We start from the raw sequence: 22626 nt of genomic DNA, 5'->3' as shown, positions 1-22626 counted from the left end.
TTCTCTGTGAGGGGTTATTCAGTTCTGTACCTGGAAGTTAGGATGAATGAGGAATGGTATCTCTTTCTCTGCTCTCGATATTCCAGGCTGCCTGCGAGGGCTACCCGGAAGCGCCGGTGCTGGGTCTCTCGGCTTGAGATAGCAGCGCGTCTCTCAGCGCGTCAGGAAGGCGGGGCTGCTGCCAGCGGGGTCTGCTTCTGCTCTCGGCTTCGGCAAGTATGGCTGCTCCGTCTTGTCACCACGCGTGTGTTTGCATAGGGCAAGGTCGGCAATATTTATACCTTAAAGGTGCCGGGATTGACGTAAGGATGGACATAGGTACGTCAATAAAGATGTCATACGACTTGCTCGTTAGCACATTCTTTTGCAAAAGTTCTCTGTGAAATCAAAACAATGGCCGCACGGATTATCCAGGTTGTCATAGGTTTGATTTGTTATGAGAACGTCGTATGCCTTATCAGGGGCTGGAGGAATGTCGCTTGTCTAATTAGATCTCAAGCGTTATGACCTAATCAGATAACACGTTCCTGTGCCGTAGTGTGACTGCGTCAGATAACGGTATCTGCATCATGGGGGTTTTCATGCCTCATGGGCTGACTGTTAGTTAACTTGATAGTTAGTTTAACCAGAATAGGGTCAGGAATAGGGGGACTGATTCAGAACCTATAGAAATACACGACACCCACTCCACGCTAACTATGGTCATATCTACTAATCTATGCATAGTATAACATAGTACAACATACTATAGAGTATAGTGTATACCTTACCACCCCAAAATACATAAATGCATTTTGAAATTTTCAAATATACTGAAAAGTTGCAGTCATATATATTGTATGCACTTAAGCTATGAATTAAATGCAAAAGTAAACACGCATTTTTATGCATTATTGCTTATTGGTATATGAGAAATGCACATGAAATGGCTCTTAATATGGCCATACAGAAAGGAAGTTCGACACCATTTCATCACATAATAAAATATTTGTGAACATACCAGCGGGCAGCTAATAGTCTATAAAGTATCTAAAAATAGAAATCTTAGTTCTCTAGGAATAGTTTCTTACTTTAAGCAGAAGATCAGAGTCCCGGAAAAAATATATAGAAAAATATTTTAGGGGCTTGCTGAAAAAATTGCTGTCCGTGAACTGGATGGTAATTGTTCATGTGACTTTATTTTTAAAGTTGAAGGCCGAATTCAGGGAACGCCGTGTGCGAGTTTACTCAAAAGTCTCTATTTCTGTTCTGGCGAGAACATCATATCATTCAGGCTTTCGAAAAAACTGTCAACAGCTTCATGGGAAAGTTCCACTAAGTCGGATATAGGGGTAACCATGCATTCGTGCGCATGATTGTCTCCATTGACATTCTGATTTGCATCACTGACAGAAGGTCGTACCTGTTCGATGCTGCTTTCATCTTGAACTTCACTACCCTTCAATCGTAGTGGTGAAGATTCCAGGAATGCCGTCATCAGGATTGGCAGCCTTTGAGGGCAGCACAAAGCGTGAACCTTGGTAGGAACCAACAGTGTATCTGCATCCACCGGCGCATCCGATTGTAGCGTCAGACAGGTGTCTAACACGCATTCTTCTCCGCATAGCAGACACCTTAGTACAGGTAAAACACACCTTTGCCACATTGGTCGAAATGATAGAAACCAAGTCATGTTTAGGTCTCTAAGCCGGGAGAGTCCCAGGATTTTTGATATCCGGTCCCGGTATCAAATGGCTAGGATCGTATCTTCCATTGTCGCGAGAGTTTGATCTGTGACATGGGTTGCCATAACGAAAAATAAGGACTAGGAATAGGATTCCTGCAATTAGTCCCAGGATCAGGGGAAGTCCGCCAAAAATCGAATGGACGAAATCTGGAAAAATACCCAGTATGGCTTTGAATGGTGTTAATGCCATCGAAAATACTGTCTTAAATACCTTTGAGACCCCAGTGGTATCAGAAATATTTAAGATTTCGCTCAGGATTTCCGCGAAATGTACGGGGGAATTGGTTGATAATAATGTATGTATCTCTGCAGTCGTCCTTGCGACTTGTAGATCATACGTTTCTTTTGATGACGTGAGCCTTGTAGGCGTCTGAAGAAGCACTGTTTTCATTCTGCTTAAAGTATCTATTCGAATAGAAGTAATTTTCAAACTGGGCCATGCCCTTGCCTCCCTGTCTGGAAAGGAGCTGGGGAACAAAGAACGTCCACAGCACTTGACCTTCGCCGTTGTAGTTACTAGATAAGGAGTCCCGGGCATAAGACTGCAACATCTGCGGTCTACAATAAGAATGTAACTCCCATTATAGAGTCTTTGAAAGAATGGTTCTATTTCAGTTGCAGGTGCGCCTTGCTGGTGACATGAAAGGTTGTATGAATTCCCTTCACAGGCTCCGTGCAAACTAATACCGTTACACAGAAGCGTGCCGCTTAGTGACATAGCACAATTGTTGCCACTAAGAAACACTTTCTGTCCTTTATTACTGACACATGCATGTGAATAGGGGAGGTTCCAAGTTGTTTTAAGGTACCCCTTTCCCAATTTCTCGTACATGCCAGCCTGTATATATTTTTGGCAGTATTGAAACCTGAAGGTTGAGATTGGAATATTTATTATTCCGTGGATTATCCATTCACTGACAGGTCGTTCTGACATTGTCATTGGTAATCTTTCTAGTTTTTCAATGCTCAAGATTGTATAATCAGCACCCTTTTGCACCATACCGATTTGTCTATCAGTAAGGTTAAAGATTTGGAATAGTGACGTTGTGTTGATTAAACGCCAAGGCACATAGCCTGAACGCAGATTTTGTAACGTCCAGCCAAGCTGTACAATAGAACGCAATTGTGACTGACCATGTTGTAATAACAGTAAGTCTTGCGATAATATATCGATTGCTGACGACACAATGCTGTCCAATGAAAAAATTCTGGAGGACAGAGTCATTAACCCATTGTCCACTACAGAAAGTGATTTTTCCAAATTGATACGGTCAATTTCCCGTATTCTTTCTGCTGTTTCAATTTGAGTAACCTTCCAGGCCTCATTGTAAGCTGCATATACAGAGGCTGCTATGAAACGCTTTTGACGCTGTTTGCGTGGTCCCATTATGAAATCACGCAAGTCAGCACCATCAGTAAGTAAAGTTAGGTGTTGCTTAATTTCAGGCAGTGTGGAAGTTTGTAGCCATTGAAGGCATAATTTGCCCACACTGTAGGTTGTAATTATCCCTGGGTGATGTCTTTGGGGATATCTAGGGTCTGGCCTGGTCATTTTGAAACCCTGTGTTTTATTCAGGAATCTATCTTGACAGTGATTTGTATCTGTGGGCCAGATCAACCATTGTTTCCAATCAGGATGTGTTCTGTTTTGGTTAAGTATATGGTTTACGTCTATTTCTTCATCTGTATCAGAGTTATTGCTAAACATTGTTGGCTTTGGAATAGACGGGTTATTTAAATCTTTGATTTTGGCTAAGCCAAGACAGGTGGTTTGTTGAACAGTGTCATTTAAAAATATCATTTGTTCTGGGATCATGCAGGCTCTAAACAAAGCTTCTAAACCCTGTACTTGCCATTCTTTTGTACCCCAAACACTTTTCAAATCAACATTTTTGTCCCAATAATCAAATCCAAAAGTATTCATTTTTTCAAAGAATGAATCTGAATATATCAATTTTGTGTTGGTTATCATGGTTTTCATCCCTGTCTTGTTTGACAATTTATAATAAAATGTTTCAGCATTACTTGTGTTAAAACCTTGAAAGTATGAATATTTGTCATAAACGGTTCTTGAGCTCCCTTTTGGAGGTGTTGCACAATGTTCCCATTGATTATAATTTAAAACATTTCTAAGTTGTGCAGATTTATGCAAGAAATGGTTACCATAATGGTTATAGCAATACATACTATCATAATTTGTAGAACCTTGCAAATAATCATGTTTTGTAAATTTAGCAGACATTACTAAGTCAGACATCGTGTTGTTAATACCTTCAAAGTCCCAATCATCAGCAAATGAGTTTGGTTTTGCAAAGTCACTCAAGGAGATCTTGATTTGGTGTGGATATTTCAGGATCTCGACCGGACCATAAATTTCATAGTCAGTGTTGTCCCAGGCTACCCCACCAGGTATCGGATTGGCTGTGAAGTTGGCTGAAGAAAGTTCTGGAGAAAGTTCTCTTTTCTCGACGTGTGAAGATGTGTGTGGTTTGAGGACCAAGTTGATGTTCTGACTTGCTGTGTCCATTTTAGCATATTTTCCCTCAATGAAGCGTCCCAAAGTAAATACCATGATGAGCCAAAGTATGAGGATAAATGCACCAAAACCCACCCAAAATTCAATCCATGGAGAAACCAGATATGTTTCTTTCAGTTGTTTCAAAAGTTCCTTAGCTTTGTCTTTAAAGGATTTTGATGATGGCTGTGTCTTTGATTCACTGAAGCCTTCAGAGGAATCATCGAAGTTGATGAAGTAACCGGATGCAGTTCTGTCAATTGTTCCAATTGGTTCAGGATTTTTGTTTCTTGCATTTTCACTTGGTACTTCATTGTAGATTGGTGTGTCTCTGCTAAATGTTTTTATTTGGGTTTTCATAGGTCTTAGTTCTATTGCATTGTTGCATAGTCCTTGTTGTTCTTCTGTAGGCGTTTCGAATGTGATGAGCCTCTTTGTTAGGACCTCTGTACTGGTAGCAAACCTTGGTGTTCTGCTACTTATTGGGAGTCCACTTGGCCTACCGTTTGTTATCGGCCACATGTTGTGGTTTTACCAGGTCGATGGATACAACTCGGTTCTCCTTTTTTCCAGCAAGTGGCGGTAGTACAACTGATCTTGTCCCGTTGACAGACAAGACAGGAACTGCTTTTCTGTAAGAAGGCCCAAATTCCTTCTTTACCGCGATCTTCTCCCTGACTAGATCCCCGACTTTTGGAATCCAGACAGGTCTTGCTGGGACAGGTGGTGATTCTTCAGTGGTTGTTGGCTGTTGTTTCAACTGTATGTTGCTCAGGTCTTTTCTTGTTTAGTTTAAGTCCTGCAAAATAGCCAAACGGTCTTTGACATCAAAGGTTTTTTCTATTACCACTGAAGTCTGACTATCAAGGTCAGAGATCAACATCCTAGTTCCGAATAATAATTCGTACGGACTGAATCCCTTCAGAGAATTTCTTGGCAAGTTATTTAGACTACGTTGGACACTTATTAGATGTTTGACCCACCCAGCTCCCGAACCTAATATCCTTTCTATTATAGATTGCTTTCTGCCTTGGTTTTTTCTTTACACCATCCCGTACCCTCAGGAAGGAAGTGAGAAGATTCCCGCTGGGCTGTGCTCATTTGGCCATGTTTCCCCCCCAGGCTGGATTGCCTGAGTGAAAAAAAAAATGGTCGAACGTAGCATGCTCTTAGCGTATATGCCATTTAGACTCGCAAATCTTTGTATAACAGTCCGGACGTCAGCCGAGTGCTGAGGATCTACATTATAAGTGGAAACTAGCCTGTATATGTTAATCGCAAGCCATTCTTTTTAGTGGTGATGTTATCTGCAGTCAGATTCCACCGTATTTTATTTTTTCTCTCCCCACTGCGATTTCTGTTGCAGTTTGGGCAGTTTTTTACAAACATGGTATGATGTAGGCTCATGCCTGGCCACCAGTACCGTGATTGTAAATCTTCTAGAGAATCTTTTAGTTTGAGGTGTCCAAGACCCTCACCCATATGTGCGTCTGCGATTAACAAGCTTCTCCTGTCCATGTTTGGAATCACTCTATCCCCCACTCCAGGGATTCGAGCAAAAGGAACGGAGTTTGCATCGATTATGTATGTGTAATTGAGTGGATAGTTGATCGGTAACGCTGAGCAGTCGCCTTTTGATGACGTTTTCACCGCCAGCAATGTTTCACCGTCAATGTATTTTAATGTACGCTTTTTTCGAACTACGGGAGCCGATTTAGTGGCTGCCGCTGCGGCTGTTTCAGCCAATGAATTCCCTACAACGTGAACGCCATCACGTTGATGACTCAGTGAGTGAGTCACGTGAGTCTTTGGTAGTTCTTTTTGTAAAAGAGCTATTTGTTCCCAGAGCAGTCTCTGCTTTATTGGTGCATTTGTGTCATCTTTGTAACCGTTCTGAATCCATGTCTGCAAATCGCTGTTATATGATTTGACGCAGTAATATGAATCTGACACTATAAGTGTCGGGAATTCGCGATCCGCATTATCTAGCGCCATTTTCAATGCGATTATTTCAGTTTGTTGTTCTGAATTAGTTTCTACTGAGTGTGATTTTGTTAATAGAGGTTTTAATATACCTCCGCGCCACACTTCTTTTGTAATCTCACATGTGGGGTTGTATGCATGTTCTCCCCAAACGGATGGTTGAGCATGTCCGTCTGTATAGATTACACAGGCGTAATGTCGTAGAGGCAGAATGTCGATTGGCAGAGGATACGTCTTTTCATATTTTAGATTTTTAGAAAATTGTCAACCATGCTATGCTTGATAATTCATATCCTACGTACAAGACTGTCAGATGGGCAATTCTGGACTTTTTAAAGTTGAATTTGTAACCCTCTGCAGCGAACCCAAGTATTATGGTGTTCACCCTTTTCAAGTGAGTCTCCAAGTCATCATCTGTTAAGTAAATGTCATCGACATAAGATAATGCTTCATCATCATATAGTTGTAGTAATTCTGTTACTCTCGCTGAGAATACCCCCGGGCTGTTCTTGTACCCCTGGGCTAACCGACAGAATTGTTTTTGAGTGCCATTTACTGAGAATGCAGTTAAATATCTGCTTTCTGGTGCTATGTTTTGACAAAAGAATCCATTGGAGATGTCCAAGGTTGTTTTGTATTTTTTGCGCACTATGTTATTCATTAGTGCAGCACTGTGTGAGTTTTGCACTGCAAAAGTTTTGCAACATGTGTTAAGGTGTCGGTAATCCAAAACTAGACGGTATGAATTGTCTGGTTTGGAGACCGGAAACAAAGGATTGTTCATTTGTGAGGTGCAAGTTTCAATCACCCCCTGGTATTCTAGCTGGTCTAGTATTTCATTTACTTGTTTTTTAGCTTCTTGCTTAATTGGGTACTGCCTTTGTGCAGTTGGTTGTGATTTTAACTGGATTTTGTGAGGAGGAGAATCCTCATCCCATCCTACATGATTTTTATATAAAGCAGGTGCTAAGGCCACTGCCCACTTTCTAGCAAGTGTATATTTTTTATGAATCGGTATTTGATTCGAGAAGGCAGGCATAATTACTTCTTCGCCATGAGGGCACTCCCTGACAAACTCTGGTGGCCAGTCTTTTTCAGCTAGAAGGAGGTCATAGCCTTTGGAGAGGTTATCCCAAAATAGTCCCCTTATTTTCCTAGTCTTATCTCCCTCTATACGTAATGTTATCTCGTATATCTTGTGGGGCTTGCTAACTCTGGTATCTGCAGTTTCCACTTGAAGATATTCATTCGTGTCCACTGTCTCCAGATGATTCATAAGGACTTTGCGAGCTATGCTCACCTCTGCTGCGCTGTCTAGCATTGTCTGAGCCCACTCTCCGTTTTTCAGTTGTGTCCTCAGTATTCTCGGCATTGTTAACTACCTTGATACTGGCTACCTTCTTTTTTGGAAATTGTAATTTCTTTTTCAGTTGAGCAGGTTCCTTGTCTTTGGACTTGGCGTGCTCTTCTGATCGTCCTCTTCTTTCCGATTTCTGCGAGGAATTCTGAAAAGATTGAGAGGGACGTGTATCAATGTCTTGATATCTATCAGGTTTTTTAATATTATCCCTATTTCTAAGGTTATATCTATTCCCAGAGGGGTCACTCTGCGGTGACCTCTGTCTTTGGTTTGGAGATTTCTCTCTTCGCCTAGGAGACCTTCCTCTGGACTGGAATTTCTTTTCTTTAGGATTGGATTGTTTGTGTCCATCCCAGTTCTTTTTTGGTGAATTATTATTATTAAAAAATATTTTTTCTGGACTTGTAGTCAGTTGCGGTTTTACTGGTATTCCACCTAGACTATCTCTGCCTAGTTCTTCATAGGATTTTTCTATGATTCTGGCAATTTCAGCTGGTTGGTCTGCTATATCTGTCTCTTTTAACCTCTGGCGGATCGCCACGTTTGCTGCTTCACCTTTTATGTTGGCTAATAATATAGCCGAGACCTGCTTGAAGTCTTTTAGTAATTTCATACCAAGAGTTAAAGCAGGTTCTGGACCGTATTCATCTTGAATTTGTTTTAGCACATCTGGTATCACCGAAATGGATGGGACACCGTGCGTTTTTGTATAGATGGAAGCAAAGACTGTACCCCAAGTGTCACAGTCCTCAATGTGTGGTGCGATTCCCATTGGGAGACATATAGTCAGAATCCTGTGTTTTTCCAGCGGGGTGGTGTCTGGGAACACCGCCTCTATTTGGGTGATTTTCTGTGCCAACCAGAATGGTATTTGTTCTCGTTTAGCTGGAACTTTACCTAGGCAGGATTGGATGTTCTGTGGTGTGATTTTATTTGTGTTCCCCTGGTGAGGGGTCAGCTGTGGAAGTTTAATCGCTGACTGAATTGTTGAAGTCCGCATTACATACTGAACTAATTGTCTGTGAATTTTTAGTAATTGTTTTAGCTGTATTAACAGCTGTGGTGCAGGCATCTCGTCGATGTCTGGATGTGGTGTGTATCCGGCTAAGACCGGCCACGTTGCTCCTGGTCTTCCTAAAGGACCGAGCCTTGTAATGTGATTATTATGTTTTAGGGCGCCATCAAATAAGAGCAAATGCTCTTGGAATTTGAGTGGTACTTCCACCTCCTCGAAAGGAGTGTATGTTTCAGGAGGTTCCTCTACTTTGTAATAGTGGAAGTACTTTGTTACAGCATTTGCTGCTGGAAAATGTATCCATGTATAATATACCTCTGTCTGCCGATATTCGTGTGCCTCAATTACGAATATGACTGTGCCACCTCTAGGTGTCAGTCCATTTTCTATCAGTTTTAGAGTTATAGATCTCCTTTTGGCGACCTGGATGAGTATTATATCCGGGTCTGCTGCGAGTGCTGTATTATCAGATGCTGCTATTTCAGCTGCTAATCTAACTGCCTCTCTTTCGTCATCACTCTCTGCCATTTTACAGACAGGATGGTATTATGTTTATTTGCAGATCAGGTTTCTTTATGGAAACAGAGATTAGATGCACAATATTTTGGAACTGTTTATCCTTCAACGTTGACTTGACCAAAAACCATACATAGGAGTTCCCTCCTGCGAGGTTCTGGAGGATATTACCTTTCACCCACTCCAGACGTCTTTGGAGTATTTGGGAAAAGGGGTCTGAGTGAGAAAGCACGACTGAGTTACTCTAAATGTCTTACGTTAGTTTTATCGCCCTTTCCAAACGCGTTGGGCGCCATGTAGTGTAGCTCCTATTTTCCCAATAGGCTCTGCGCATTGGAATAGTATCTACAGCAGTAAAGGCCTAGGCCAGACGTTAACTAGGTCTACTACTGTCGATACTAGACTTAATTTTTGGGTTTGCCAGCTAAGCTCAGAGTTCGCTAGAAACTTTCTCGAATGTTCAAGGAAGGATTAACTTCCCTGATTAGACAAGAAGGGATTTAGTTTCTGACAACCATAGAACATGACAACTTTGCTCTCCCCTAATCAAGAGTCAATCTCAAGAGTCGTGTGAGCACAAGGCAATTATTTTACTCAGTCAGTACGTGCATTCTTAGTCTCATCAGAATGTAGAGAAAAGGAAGAGACGGGCGTGTTCAATAAAAAGGTGTTATTTATTGATCAGTCTCTTTTCTCATACATGAGAAATGGATCGATATTATTGCAATACTTATAGTTAAGTAAAGTGCATACATTAAAAGCAATAGTATAAAATAATACTGTAAAAACATTGATATGGTTTCTGAGCCATATGATGTTTAAAATGATTAAAATATATTTACATACACATATACATTTGACTAAACGTACTCAACTGGTGTTTCTAAATACGCCTACCCCGTGTACCTGACCTAAGTCTAATGCGTGGGCGGGAATAGAAAGTTACAGTTTAAGTTAAGTTTGTTTTTGCCAAGTGAATAACTAAAGAATTCTCTGTGAGGGGTTATTCAGTTCTGTACCTGGAAGTTAGGATGAATGAGGAATGGTATCTCTTTCTCTGCTCTCGATATTCCAGGCTGCCTGCGAGGGCTACCCGGAAGCGCCGGTGCTGGGTCTCTCGGCTTGAGATAGCAGCGCGTCTCTCAGCGCGTCAGGAAGGCGGGGCTGCTGCCAGCGGGGTCTGCTTCTGCTCTCGGCTTCGGCAAGTATGGCTGCTCCGTCTTGTCACCACGCGTGTGTTTGCATAGGGCAAGGTCGGCAATATTTATACCTTAAAGGTGCCGGGATTGACGTAAGGATGGACATAGGTACGTCAATAAAGATGTCATACGACTTGCTCGTTAGCACATTCTTTTGCAAAAGTTCTCTGTGAAATCAAAACAATGGCCGCACGGATTATCCAGGTTGTCATAGGTTTGATTTGTTATGAGAACGTCGTATGCCTTATCAGGGGCTGGAGGAATGTCGCTTGTCTAATTAGATCTCAAGCGTTATGACCTAATCAGATAACACGTTCCTGTGCCGTAGTGTGACTGCGTCAGATAACGGTATCTGCATCATGGGGGTTTTCATGCCTCATGGGCTGACTGTTAGTTAACTTGATAGTTAGTTTAACCAGAATAGGGTCAGGAATAGGGGGACTGATTCAGAACCTATAGAAATACACGACAAGCCCAGACTACCCCCTAGAATTGAACGTTAGTATTTCGCCCTCTTGGCGCGTTTGGACGGCGACATGTTCCGTTGCCGACCTTTTGGTATTTACTGCTATTTAGCACTGTTTGTTACCCTTGTTCCATTTCCCACCTCCCACTTCAGAGAATTGCCTATGCCCTGGAGGGAAATGTCGGAGTCTGTGTCAGCGGAGTGTGGAGAGGGGAGGCGAGAAGCCTTGTGGGGGTGGTCACCTGGGGGGTTGCTAGCAGGCGACATGTGTATTTCCTACCACACCGGTTGTTATGGCTGAGATTAGGATTTGCACGTGGAATGTGAGGGGAATGCACACACCATCAAGACGTTACCAAATATACTCATATCTGCGTCGACATAAATTCCATGTGGTGTTGCTACAGGAAATACATCTTAACAAGGTCGAGGTACACGCGCTGCGCAGGCGATGGCGCGGACAGATTTATGCCACAGAGTACTCCTCCTATGCCCGGGGAGCACTCATATGGATAAGGCCAGGCACTCCTTGGGCGGTCATGGATACGCAGATAGACGCGGGGGGTCGGTATGTTATAGCGAGAGGTAGACTTGATGGGCACCCGGTGGTACTTGCCTCCTTATACTCTCCAAACACTGATCAGGGCGGCTTTCTTGAGCGCCTCTCCACAGCACTGGCGCCCTGGCATGGGCTCCCGTGGATCCTTGGTGGAGATTATAATTGTGTCCTAGATGTACACTTAGACAGGTCAACTGCACCCCCACCTAATGCTCAGGCACACGTCACCACGAAGGCTCTCCTCAACTGGGCCCAGTAATGGCACCTACACGACGCATGGAGGACACGCAACCCCGTGACGCGCACATATTCCTATTGGTCAGGCGCGCACGCACTACATGTCCGCTTAGACAGGTACATGATTTAGCCTGATCTCCTTCCATTAGTCCTGGACACCCAATATATGGGCCGTACCCACTCAGATCACAATCCTCACACATTGGTCATCGCCTGGGACATTCCACATCCTCCTATTCCCACCTGGCGCCTCCAACCTGACCTTTTGCTTGACGCGACCTTCCGCGACTCACTCCTTACACAATCAGCTCAATACTTCGATCTCAACGCTGGCACAGCGTCCTCTCCCCTAACTGAGTGGGATGCTTTCAAAGTGGTGACCCGGGGACTTTGCCTAGGAACACAGGGACACATGAGACGCCGTATTGAACAAGACCTAATGCGACTGGAATCGGACCTACTAGACCTTGAGCGCTCTGTGGGGGGGGGATGCGAACGCCCGACTGACGGAAGCTAAGGCGAAACACGACCGCCTACTGGACCGTTTGCGAAACATCAACTTCGCAGCCCACTCCGCCCGGGTCCACAGACAAGGTGACAGACTAGGCAAACTGTTGACATGGCTGATTGAACGGGAAGATCGGTCTGCCCCAATATCGTCCATACTGGCCGGTGACGGCAGGCTGCTATACTCCCAACGCCAAATACACGAAGCGTTCACGAGTCATTACACAGGCCTCTATCGCTCCAGCCTGCACGTCCCACCGACTGCCATCTCAGAACATCTCTCTGATATCCAATTACCTACCCTAACGGCGGCACAGCGGGATGACCTCGGAGCACCTCTGACTCCTGAGGAACTCCGCGACACCATCTTTAACCTCTCAAATGGCAAGACTCCGGGACCGGATGGCTTGCCGGCCGAATTCTATAAAGCTGCCTCGGACATCCTGATCCCACACTTGGTAAAAATGTACGCTGCGGCTGTGGACGACTTCGCCTTACCCCCGACTCTCAATGAGGCGACCCTTGTCTCCTTACTCAAGCCTGGCAAAGATGGCACGCTGATGGGTTCCTACCGCCCTCTCGCACTTCTAAATACGGACTACAAAATTCTTGCTTCCGCACTTGCTCGCAGACTGGCCCCTATGGTCCCTGCGCTGGTGCATCCAGACAAAAATGGGTTCGTACCGACAAGACACACGTCCCACAACGTCCGCCGACTGTTCCGCTTACAGGAATACGCCACAAGACAGTGGCCAAGAGCGGGGTGCCTTGTACTGGACCTGGAGAAGGCGTTTGACTCGGTGGAGTGGCCCTACCTACGAGCGGTCATGGAGAAATTCGACCTGGGGGATGACTATTTGGCCATGGTCGGTCTCTTATACCGTAGACCCACGGTCCGTGTCCGCACTGGAGCGCTGCTCTCTGACTCCATCCGTGTACAGAGAGGCACCAGACAGGGCTGCCCATTGTCACCCCTACTGTTCTCCTTAGCAGTGGAACCCCTAGCTGCGACCCTCCGGATGGCGGGAACGAACTGGGGCGTGCCGTTGGCGGACGGACTACATGTAGTGTCTTTGTACGCTGACGACCTCCTCTTGTATGTCAGGGACCTGACCACCATCCCGGAGTCCCTCGCTGCCATTTTCGGCACATTTGAGGAAATGTCGGGATTGCGTGTCAACTAGGCCAAATCGGGGGCCTACTCCTTCAACCCTAACGTTCCTGAGTGTGACATACGCTTCAGAGGCGAGAGGTTACAGTGGTACCCCAACACATTTAGATACCTTGGGATACACATCTATCGAGACCCAATAGATGTTCTGGAAGGTAACCTGATGAGGGCGATCGCCTCTACACGAGAACAGGTGGGGTTCTGGAACACACTATCGCTGAATGTCCCAAGTCGCATAGCCTTAACAAAAATTATAGTCTTACCAAGGCTCTTGTACTATTTTGCAAATATACCAACCTATGTACCTGCCCGGGTGTTTCGAGACCTGGAGGTCCTGCTGCGAGCCCTGATCTGGAACAAAGGTCGGCCTCGGGTTGCGCTGACGAAACTCTATAGGCCCACTGAAGAAGGTGGACTAGCTGTTCCCAATATGGAGCTATATTATCTGGCAGGACAAATGCAGTGGGTGTCGGGCTGGCTAGGTGGTAAGAACCTGGGAGACTCGGCCACGGATGCCACTGTCTGGTCCCTATTCCAGATTCATGTACTGTTTCATCCGCTGACACGGACTCCCCGGCCGTTGCAACTGCTGCTCGCAGTGGCGCGCCGATGCTTTCTCCGCTGCCTGCGTCTCACCCGAGCGACGGTACCATATGCGCCTATACTGCCACTGTTAGGCACTCCGACAACGGCAGGGACCCTGACCAATACCAGGCTAGACAACTGGATCACTGCGGAGGTGGAAACGTTAGGCGACCTTTACTCTGACAGCGCTCTTTTGCCCTTTGCGGCCCTCGTGAGGGATACCTCCCTCCCGGCTGGGCAGTTCCTAACCCACGCGTCCCTTGTACACGCGTTGACTACCGCTTGGGGGGACATGTCTAGCGAACCACCGACACACCACTTCATGCAGTACCTTCATGTCATGTGTAACGGCACACACATCATTCATTGGTTAACGCAAGCACTCCTCCTGCACACATACCCGGCAACTGTACGCCTGAGGGAGACATGGGCGACGGACAGAGGGAGAGACTGGACGGACGGGGAGTGGGCTGTGGTCCTGGCTGGCCCGGCCAACATCCCCCGCAGCCCTCGCTTCAAGATTATACAGTTTTATATATTACACCGCGCCTACCTTACCCCAGACAAGATAAATAAGTATTTTTCGGTCACGGATACTGCCTGCGGCCGCTGCTCCCTCCTTGGTGCAGATCTCCTCCACATGCTCTGGCTCTGTCCCGCCCTCCAGCAGTACTGGGAAGGGGTGACCTAGATGCTCCGGCACTGCACTGAAGAGCGAGTACCACACACGTGGGAAGCCTGTATATTGGGCTTATACAAGCGTACGCGACTAAACAAAGTCCAGACCAGGTACTGGGATCTTGGACTCATTACAGCCAAAAGATTTCTCACCAAGCGGTGGAAAGCTGCCACACCTCCTCACCTTAAACACTGGTGTCTGTCACTGACGAACTGGGCGAGGGCTGAGAGTACTGTCCTGCACCGGGAGGAGACAGCGGGGCTCAGAAAGTTCCCCATCGCACAGCAATGGGATGGCATACTGCATTCATTCCTACAGCAATGCGCAGACCAGGGAATTACGTGAAGACTTGTGTATTGCCTCCCCCCTTCCTCAATGCACGCTCCTATGAACCACGCGCGATACATCACACGTCACCTATTTGACCGCCTGACTATTTCACACTGGCGACTACTTGCCCCCCTCCCGGACACGCGCCACCACGCACGATGCTGTGGTGAGAGCCCGGACATTGCAGTGCTGCACTGGAATACAGCACCCTACGAACACTTGAAACCCCCCCCCCTCCCCTCTGGCTCTGCCGAGCGAGTGACCTACATTTTTTCGCCCCCCCCCCCGAATTCCCCATCTACCTATCCAGTGAGACACGGCTGACATGCTGATTCCGACCCCCGCTCACAGATAAGGCAAACTCTACCTACACATACCCCTACCTACCTCCTCCATGGTTCATGTTACTGTTCTGTAGTTTATTACTGATTTGGTTTCATCTCCTCTTAGGCCATGTCCGTACACATACAATCTTACAATTCAAACAGTTTCATATCACATGGTGCCTTTGAATGTGACATCTCGGGCTTAGGCACCACACCTGCGTGCTGAGATACAGAGGAGTTATTTCCAGCGCAATGGGCAGACAAGGCAGCTATGCGCCCCACACACGCTCAGATGCTAAACACCCTCATCACTCGTTAATGTGACACCGTACCCGTCTACGTGTAGACCCACGTGATTACCCTTACCTATGACACACGGAAGATTTGTAGACTTGACTGACGCTACCGCTGATGGTGAGGGTTTGCTTGACGTAACTGCTCTGACCCACTGACCACATAAGGAAAACCCATAGACCACACACTTACATAACACCAAATGATTGCATAGTTATTGAATTATGTGATGTGTTGACATACGCTGCCGGGCCCCAGGGTTGTCGGCCTTGAAGCTGTGTTCCACTATCCCGCTTAATGCAATGATAATTATCTGCAGCTGGCCTGGCTGGGTTGTAAGCTACAAAGCTGTGTATACTGTATGTTGGACAATAAAGGTCTTTTTAAAAAAAAAAAAAAAAAAAAAAGAGAAAAGTGCTTTTACAACGTGTCTGGAGGCTCTTCCATTGAGGGTAACCTTGTTTGATGGATGTGAGCGGCTAGCCCAGTCGCGGAAGAAGCCCCTCTGCTAGAACGGACCCGCGGTGACTTAGGATGTGAAGTCATCTGCGAAACAGGAGGCATGACCCACTTGGGATACAACGTTTTAAAACTGACTCTGGGCAACAACTCACTGGAGTAATATCTGTGTGCAACTACGTGAACCAGCATGCTGTGCTGACGGCAACGTCCACTGGGGGTGGTTCATCTTGATAAGGTAGCAGCACGGGTTGCCTGGAAGATCAGAACGCCATAAGCCACTGACGAAGGGGAGACCTGAAACACATTTGGCGAAGGCTGCCATGTACTTTTAAAGCACGGATTTGTTCCTGCTCTGCTGTTTCTCATTAAAGAGAAAAGTGCTTTAACAACGTGTCTGGAGGCTCTTCCATTGAGGGTAACCTTGTTTGATGGATATATATATATATCAAACATCGTGGCAGGATTAAACATGATAAGGAAAAACAATACTGGGACTTTGTATCTAGACTAAAAAACGACTATCGCAATGTAGTGTGTAGCTCCGATAAGGGCGGAAATATTGTTATATGGCCACAGGAACAATATATTGCTGAAGCCACTAAACAGTTATCGGATTCATCATGTTATACAAAAACAGATGTCAAAATGTACGACAAAGCAAGGGACAAATTGAGAAAACTCCTCCTTCAGTACAAAAGGGAGGGTTTAATCTCCATTCAAGAATTCAAATTCCTGCATGTCGAATTACCCTGCATGGCACGTTTTTACCTAATACCCAAAATCCACAAGGAAGTAACACCCGTGGAAGGCCAATTATATCAGCTATAGACAGTATGGGTGAACACCTTGCTCAGTATATTGACTACTTTCTGCAACCTTTGGTGGTTAAATTACCTACATACATTAAGGATACGGGACATTTTTTTAACAAAATCCATAATACCACCTGGACAGACAACTCTCTGCTAATTACGCTAGACATTGAGGCTCTGTATACGAGCATTGAACATCAGAAAGGTTTGAAGGCCATGGAGTTCTTTTTAGGGACAAGGCCGGTTGATTGCTACAACCATAGTAAAATGCTCATTTCATTGACAGCATGGAGTCTCAACCATAATTTCTTCATGTTTGGCAAGGATATATACCTGCAGCAGAGAGGGGTGGCGATGGGGGCCTGCTTCTCCCCGAGCTACGCGTGTCTTCACGTGGGGTTTTGGGAGAGGCAGGTCCTCATGGGAACGCATCAAGAGATTTTTAAAGAACATGTCCAGATGTGGGTAAGATTCATAGATGACGTGTTTTTAATTTGGAGGGGAGATGTTTCCAGTGCACTTGCGTTTATTGATCAACTAAATGACAATGATTACAATCTGAAATTCACTCACCATATCAGTGAACAATCTGTTGATTTTCTAGATGTAAGGGTATATCACAAATCTGGCAAAATTGCAACTACCCTTCATAGAAAGACCACTGCTGGCAATGCAACTTTGCACGCCAGCAGTTCTCATCCGCAGCACACAATAGAAAACATCCCCTATGGAGAACTGCTCCGTCTTAAAAGAATTTGTAGCAGTGAGGATGAATTGGAGAGATGCACTACTGAAGCATTAAGCAGATTCAGAAGGAGAGGGTATCATGCTGACATTTTAAAGAGGGCAGTTCAAAAGGTCAACAAAAAATCTAGGGAATGCCTTCTACAGCAGAATAGTGGCAATTTAACCACTGAAACAAGTTCTGAACAGTCTGAATTAAGATTCATTACACCGTATAGTTGCCAGAACAGGAAAATTAGATCAATCCTTACCAAAAGCTGGCCAATCTTACAAACAGACAATGTTATAGCATCTGACCTCCCTGATAACCCTAGAATTACTTTCAGGAGAGGGCCGACCCTCCGCAATCATGTCACCAATGCGTTTCCCGAAATCCTCAAACAGAAAACTTGGTTCCCGCAACATCAGGACTTTTTTAAATGCTCTAGTTGTCGGGCATGTAGGTTTGGTGTAAACACCAGCACTTACATGACTCCTTTCAGTCCTACGCCTGTCAAAATCAAAGGCAAATACGATTGCAGAACGGAGTTTGCTGTGTATGTCCTGACATGTACTTGCGGCCTGAGGTACGTTGGGAGTACTCGGCTTGCGGTGCACGTCAGGATTTTGCAGCATCTCCGAGCAATTGTAAATAACGACAATGCCTACCCGGTGGCGAGACATTTTAAAAGTGTCCACAATAACAATTTGGAATGTCTTAGCTACTATGTCCTCACCTCTGTGCCTCGTCCTCGGAGAGGAGGAGACAGAGACAAGTTACTTCGCCAACTGGAATCCAGAATGATATTAGAGCTAGATACCAAGGTCCCGAATGGGCTTAATACCACTGAGGACCTATATCATTTCCTATAAAGTCACTATACTCTGTACACATTAGCCTTAACGTGACATCTGGTGTTAGTAGGCACACTATATATATTTTTTTGCCTAAAAAGTTTATTAGTGTAGTCCGCCTCCCCTCTTAGGTCACCATACTGACTCACCAAATAAAATTAATCATTGTATACACCCCCTTTTGTGTTTTTTAGTAAGTTGACTTACTTTTCCTTCACTTCGCCCCATGTACATATTTCACGTTTGAACTTTGAATTAAATCCACCATTACTGTATGTTGGTGTATGATGTATGCACAACTACCATATTCAAAGTGAGACAATATTCAATGACTTTGTTTATTTATGTTTATTTTTGTATTATGTTACTCACTAGATGTTGGGCACACAATCCCATTATTGTTGTTGGGGTAAATATACTATTAGACGTAGGAGACCTGTTTGGGAAATCAGGGGCTGCCATCATTAGTTTGATGTCCCCTTATTAAGCACATTTAGGTGGGGTTGCCATCACTATATAACGATGTCCCCACCCACTCACAAACAGGGCATGAATTGTTTGCTTTTTATGTATATTTGTATATATTTGTACAGTATTTATTGAGTACTAAGATAATATCCACTGAACATAGTATTTCCAACACAGATGTACATATGAGATATGGTCGTTTGTATATAGAGTAAATAGACGACAATAATTTGTACATATATGAGTGACATTGATTTTTATAGTTATATGTATATTCCTGTATAGATAATGATTATTAATTGTGTCAACATACTCATTTCAAGTTTGGTTAGCATGTGATGAAATAATGGTATTTACTTTATCCAATTTACTCCTTTACTGACGGTATACATAAATGATAGAATCTTTACCACTCTTGCCCTTGTAAACTGTTATAAATATGTGACACTAAGCATTTATGCGGTTAGAATTTGTGTCACTATTATATTTTGAATTCAGTCAGATATCGACTTTTTTGTGTCAGGGAAGCTTAAGCCACGTTAACATTATGTGTCTTTTCCCCTTTTCCCGAACATTTGCCAAAATATACGTAATGATAGTATGTCTTCCGTGTTCATAGGTGTCACATGGTATGCACATGCAGCTTAAAAGTTCAGGTGTGAGGGGTTTTTAATTGACTGTGATCAAGGGCACCCCGCCCGAAACGCGTCAGTTTTCTCTCTCTGTTAAGCGTTGCTTAATAAAAAACCTTGCCTGGATATTGGATTCGTGGAGTTGTCTGTTTTCCTGGGGACCCGGGACGGCAGTTTTGCTTCTTCTTGTGTTCGAGATATATATATATATATATATATATATATATATATATTACCTACTGGCGGTCGCCAGTAGGTAGTTATATTTAGGATCGTTTTCCATAGGAAATCCGCAACATTCTATTGGGAATAACTTTGGCGCCGAACGAATGAGGGATCTGGCTGTAATTTTCCTTAACTTTGCCTCGCTGCGCTCCGCTCCTTCCCTGAAAGTTTCGGGGGGATCCGTCAAGCGGGGGCCGAGATAAAAGGGGGGTCCCAAAACGTGTTTTCCCCATGTTAATTTCCATTGGGCGGTTGGACTCACTTTTAGCCCGAACGGCTGAATGGATTTCCACCAAACTTGGCAAAATTGTAGGGACTGGTACCCCGAACTGCCTTTGCTATGTCTCAAGATATATGCTCCAGTGGTTTTTACGAAAATTAACTTTGAAAAAATATATATTGGGCTACATTGGGCTATATATATGTTAGAGCCCAAATGTAGCCCAATGTAGCCCAATGTAGCCCAAAGATGGCCACCAGAGACCAAAAAAAACAAATGTAGCCCAAATATCAGCCAGATGTAGCCCAACTATAGCCCAATGACAGAATGTCCCAGAGTGTTCTAAAGAACAACTAGAGCGCTAACAGTCTTACTTATGACAAAAGTATGGCACACCTGAAGTCATCTTGATTGGAATAAAGTGTTAACACTTAAAACATTTAATTTGCAAAGGAACAAAATGAGGGGGTTCATTTTGCCATAGAAATTATGATTAGTGCTGAAGAAAGAAAAATTAGGGCACATTTTGAGTGACTTCTCAAATCCTCTTATATTTCATTAAAAAAATTCTGATATGCAGTCTCCCAAGATGGCCACCAGAGACAAAAGAGCCCAAATGTAGCCCAAATATCAGCCAGATGTAGCCCAACTATAGCCCAATGACAGAATGTCCCAGAGTGTTCTAAAGAACAACTAGAACGCTAACAGTCTTACTTATGACAAAAGTATGGCTCAACTGAAGTCATCTTGATTGGAATAAAGTGGTAACACTTAATACATTTAATTTGAAAAGGAACAAAATGAGGGGTTTCATTTTGCCATAGAAATTTTATATATATAAATATATATATATGTCCAAACGAGTTGCCCAGAAACTGAAGCCGCACACCGCTGAAAGTTAGGTGACAGACCTTTATTTTTCAAGCACAATATTTCCCTTCCAGTTATTTAATCCTTAGGCCTGACGCGTTTCGATGCTTTTGTGCATCTCTTCAGAGGCCGGCACAGGGAAAGATTATTTCGCCGCTCTACTCCTTCTGCAATGCTTTCTATTATTTCAATTAGCCTCAGGTGTGCTGTTAATGTCACGTTACTTTTAAATACTGCATGCTGGGGAATGGAGTTTCTTTTTGGGCACTTTTAACCCTCCAGTGGGTCCCGTCCCCATGCCACAATCCAGGATACATTTTTATGGCCCTCCAGTGGGCCCCAGATGGAAAAATAATGTGCTTCGTTCATGAAACTTCCTGCGCCGATGCAGGCGGGACGTTACCCCTCTGCCGGTCCTGTCTTCGATCAATTGGAGGTGCGTCGCTTCCACGGCCGGGGCCGCCGTGTAACATGTCCAAACGAGTTGCCCAGTAATTGAAGCCGCACACCGCTGAAAGTTAGGTGACAGACCTTTATTTTTCAAGCACAATATTTCCCTTCCAGTTATTTAATCCTTAGGCCTGACGCGTTTCGATGCTTTTGTGCATCTCTTCAGAGGCCGGCACAGGGAAAGATTCTTTCGCCGCTCCACTCCTTCTGCAATGCTTTCTATTATTTCAATTAGCCTCAGGTGTGCTGTTAATGTCACGTTACTTTTAAATACTGCATGCTGGGGAATGGAGTTTCTTTTGGGCACTTTTAACCCTCCAGTGGGTCCCGTCCCCATGCCACAATCCAGGATACATTTTTATGGCCCTCCAGTGGGCCCCAGATGGAAAAATAATGTGCTTCATTCATGAAACTTCCTGCGCCGATGCAGGCGGGACGTTACCCCCCTGCCGGTCCTGTCTTCGATCAATTGGAGGTGCGTCGCTTCCACGGCCGGGGCCGCCGTGTAACATGTCCAAACGAGTGGCCCAGAAATTGAAGCCGCACACCGCTGAAAGTTAGGTGACAGGCCTTTATTTTTCAAGCACAATATTTCCCTTCCAGTTATTTAATCCTTAGGCCTGACGCGTTTCGATGCTTTTGTGCATCTCTTCAGAGGCCGGCACAGGGAAAGATTCTTTCGCCGCTCCACTCCTTCTGCAATGCTTTCTATTATTTCAATTAGCCTCAGGTGTGCTGTTAATGTCACGTTACTTTTAAATACTGCATTCTGGGGAATGGAGTTTCTTTTGGGCACTTTTAACCCTCCAGTGGTATATATATATATATTTTCTTTTGCTGGGCCAACAACTGGCTTTGTATTTTGAGCAGCGTAATGAAGAAACTTGGAAAGAGCTCATTAAAGGCTGTATATATTGAATATTTAAGACGGAATTGCAAGAATTATTTCAAAAACTACTGCTACCATCATGCTTTGCCATTATCATGTGACCTATTGGAGGAGAATAAAAACAAAGGTATCACAAAGCAGCAGCTTCCTTATATATGTGCATCCGTCTTGCCTGTGAACAAGAACGCCAAGTTCGAAACGCGTAAGGCTGATTTATTGTTTCTTCAGGTTGTTTTCAGGACGCTGCTGCCGAACTGAGTGGTGAGTGCAACCTAAAGCCTTGGGCAATGTGAACAATGATATTGCACACGGCAGCCCTGCCGTGAGGCTGCACCCCTGCGCTATCAGACGTGGGCCTGGGACTTTGTGAATACGAGGCCCCCGCTGGACCAACAACTGGCTTTGTAATTTGAGCAGCGTAATGAAGAGTCTTGGAAAGAGCTCATTAAAGGCTGTATATATTGAATATTTAAGACGGAATTGCAAGAATTGTTTCAAAAACTACTGCTACCATCATGCTTTGCCATTATCATGTGACCTATTGGAGGAGAA

The sequence above is a fragment of the Lissotriton helveticus genome, chromosome 10 (assembly GCF_964261635.1).
Source record: "Lissotriton helveticus chromosome 10, aLisHel1.1, whole genome shotgun sequence".
Taxonomy (NCBI): domain Eukaryota; kingdom Metazoa; phylum Chordata; class Amphibia; order Caudata; family Salamandridae; genus Lissotriton; species Lissotriton helveticus.
Note: the sequence above shows the minus strand (reverse complement) of the source record.